Here is a 3744-nt window from a genome sequence, read left to right on the forward strand (position 1 = left end):
CTTGTAGCTGGAACTGTTTCTTATCCAGTTCGCACACACAAAACGTTTACCAGTACTTACGTATCGGACGCTGGAAGGACTTTAGACACGCGATACCGCAAAGTACTGGATTGTCTTGAAGTTTAGCCTTTTTTTTTTTTTTTTGGCACCCTCAATTTCTTTTTTGTTTCTTGTACCCAGCAGTTCCTTAAGACTCTTAAGCTTTTGTTTGTTTCCTATTGAATTCTACTCACTCATAAGGTCTCATTATACACACACAATGGTTAAGCGTTATAACAAAATTGTACAGGACAAAGGCAGTTGTGTGAGGTTTTGTGCGAAACTTCCTGTTTCTCTTTGTAGCAAGGCAGATTAAACTTGCAATAAATACATGGAAAACTACGCTGAGTGCCTCTCAGTGCTACAGGATGCAGAAACTATATTCGTCCGTCGTTGTTTTCACTGTTCTCGACGTACTCAAATGACTGTGTTTGCACATGTAGGTGACTTCTGTCTTGTGTTACCAACTTTTCTTTTCATTGGCTGTCTTTTTATGTAAATGAGGTTTTTCATGTTTGTTTATAGCCATGGAAACAGCATTTTATTGTCTCATGTGGCGTCCTGTATTTCTTACCGACAGAGATCAGTCGAAGTTCTCGGTCTCAAGATGTTCGTTTTTGCTTCTCCTCCGAACAACACAATTGAAACGTGGTTATGGGACATGCATTGTTGCATCCAGTCAATTGCACTCTGGTTGGATTTCTTGGTGAATGGCAGGACCCTTTTTGGATATTTGCCAAGACAAAATGACGGACAATAGGCAATCCACTCTGTGTTCTCCTATTCTTTCCTGCCATTTAGGTTAAAGTTGATAATTACAACACAAAAAAATGACTAATGCATTGTAACTGAAGTGTTCATTTGTGTATGTAAAATTATGCATACTACACATCTGGATCTATTTACTGTTGTCTGTTTAATATGAGCTGAATGGGAGGGCTGGGGCTGGACGGGTTGGATTGTGCTCCTCACATGGGCAGCATCAACTGTGGGGGGAGCAGAGAACAGTTTGTGGATTTTTCTGTCACATGTTTGCTACTGATCTTATAATGGGGACAGTTGATCATGTACCTTTTTATTCAGCTCTTCAGAACTCTCTTTAGGAGATAGTCTCTTCTCAATAGTGGTTTTGCTCCTTATGTTCATCTGATTCTTAAATATGAAAATAAGTATTTTGATTCATTTTGTAAATACTGCTGTAAAGAAAAATAAGAAATTTAATGTTGTCTTTTAAATACTTTTCATTCTAATATGAATGTTGTTATATTGTACTTAGAAACTGTACCTTTAATATTACCTTTATTAAAAGTGCATTGGACACATCGATTTTAGATGTGATTTATGTGCTGTTATCCCATAATAAAATTTACCGCTTGTAATGGGCTCTTATTTCAATGTGTCATACTTCTTTTTGTAGTTTATATTGTTGTAGAAGTAGCTGTTTCAGGTTCCACACGACCTTGGAAAAAGAAATGGAAAAAGTGGAGAGTGGAGAATCAGAGAAACACAACATTACAAAAAATAAATAAAACAAAAACAATATAAAAAACTTTATTTTAAATAACACTTGTATATGTACTGGATAATGTACAGTCAGCTGGTCATTATTGCAAAATAAACCCGGAAGTGTGGTCAGGCGAAAGGTGTTTTATCACCCAGAAGGTGTTAATTTTGCGATACTGATCGGCTTTCTGTCCAAAATTCTGCTTATTGCATGGTTACGTATAAAATTCTGTAGTAAATAAATGAATATGCAATATTGATTTGAGTTGTAATTATTTCATTAGCTTATACATGTACGGGATACAAGAGAACAGGAGTGCACAAGAAAACCAGTCAAACATCAGTTTGTATTCAGAAATACACTCAGCAACCACTTTATTAGGTACACCTGAACACCTACTCATTTGTGAGATTATCTAATCAGCTAACCGTGTAGCAGCAGTGCAGTGTATAAAATCATGCAGATACTGTGTCAGGATCTTCAGTAATAATAATTCACATTATTAATGTCCTGACTATACATTGTGATCAGTTGAATGCCACTTTGGTGAATAAAAGTACCAATTTCTTTCCATAAGAATAAAATCTGTACATTATTCCAAACTTTTGACCATACCAGTGTATGTACATACAGTATATACATACACACACATACACATACACACACATATATACACAGGGTTGGGAGGGTTACTTTTGAAATGTATTCCACTACAGATTACAGAATACATGCTGTAAAATGTCATTTGTAACGTATTCCATTAGATTACTCAAGGTCATTAACGTATTCTAAATACTTTGGATTACTTCTTCAGCACTGGTAGATTTTTTTCACTTATTTTGACTATAAAAACTCTGCCAGTACAGTAAGACCAAATACACATGTTAAAAATACATTCTCTGAAAAAACCTAAATATCGTATGCAGTGTTGTTTCTAAAACAAGATAAATCAAATTGATCTTGTTTTAAGGATTTTTAGATATTTTTACAGGAAACAATAAAAAACATTATCAAGAATACGATTTTTGCCCTAATATCAAAAGGTCTTAATAGAAAAAAAGAAATTATGATCCAACGTGAATTTTCTTGATAAAAAAATATGATCATGCCTGGTAACGTGCATGTAAAATGGCTAGAAATAGCATTTTAGCTTAGCGTAAAGCTGACAATTTACACAAGGTTTATTTCTATTTCTTCTGCTCCAAACTTACTTCAAACTTTCTTCTCTGTCTGCTCGTACGAATGTAACACATCATAAGAAAGTGTTTCACCGCTGTTCAAATGCACTTTGGATCGCATCATTTCTATGTATAAATGTTTTCCATCTGAAAGGACTAAATATTAAATGAAACAAATGACAATAAAATGCAAAGTAATCTCTTCAGTAATCAGTAACTCTATTCTAATTACCAATGATTTAAATTGTAACTGTTGTGGAATACAGTTACTTATATTTTGTATTTTAAATACATAATCCCATTACATGTATTCCATTACTCCCCAACCCTGTATATATATATATATATATATATATATATATATATATATATATATATATATATATATATATATATATATATATATATATATATATATATAGTTACTTCATTTCTATATTCATTGTCTAGTTATTTTTATTAAAATGGATAGTTCAGCCAAAAATGAAAATTCTCTGATCATTTACTCACCCTCATGCCGGTCCATAAAATGCAAGTGAATGTTGGCCAGAACTCTGAAGCTCCAAAAAGCACATAAAGGCAGCAGAAAAGTAATCCATTAGACTCCAGTGGTTAAATCTATGTCTTCATAAGCGACTTGATAGGTGTGGGTGAGAAACAGATCAATATTTAAATCAATATTTTTACTCTAAATCTCCACTTACACTTTCAGATGTGAAAGTGAAACTAAACAGGCATCAGATGTGACTTTCAGATGTGAAAGTGTAGATTTAGAGTAAAAAAAGGACTTAAATATTGATCCGTTTCTCATGTTGTTGTTGTTGATATTAAGGGGGGCGCCACATCGGATCTCGCCTAGGGCACCAAGTAAGCCAGATCCGCCTCTGTAGGTCAGTCAGGAGATACAGTGCATTTGTACTAAGGATAGCGTAATTTAATCACGATCCACACTCCAACCAGCAGGTGGCGGTAATGCACCTTTCGTTGTATGCCAACCGCCATAAAAAAAATTAAGAAGAAGAA

At 34.1% G+C, this 3744-nt stretch overlaps 1 long non-coding RNA gene across 1 annotated transcript; it reads right to left on the reverse strand.

Moving 5' to 3' along the window:
* Positions 1-110: 110 nt before the first annotated feature.
* Positions 111-3606, reverse strand: LOC127437436 (uncharacterized). The gene is made up of 2 exons (XR_007896556.1): positions 3232-3606; positions 111-1498 (listed from the first exon to the last, which is right to left on the reverse strand). It is a non-coding gene; the product is annotated as an uncharacterized LOC127437436 (long non-coding RNA).
* Between the last annotated feature and the right edge of the window lie 138 nt (positions 3607-3744).

This window comes from Myxocyprinus asiaticus, chromosome 48 (genome assembly GCF_019703515.2).
Source record: "Myxocyprinus asiaticus isolate MX2 ecotype Aquarium Trade chromosome 48, UBuf_Myxa_2, whole genome shotgun sequence".
NCBI lineage: Eukaryota > Metazoa > Chordata > Actinopteri > Cypriniformes > Catostomidae > Myxocyprinus > Myxocyprinus asiaticus.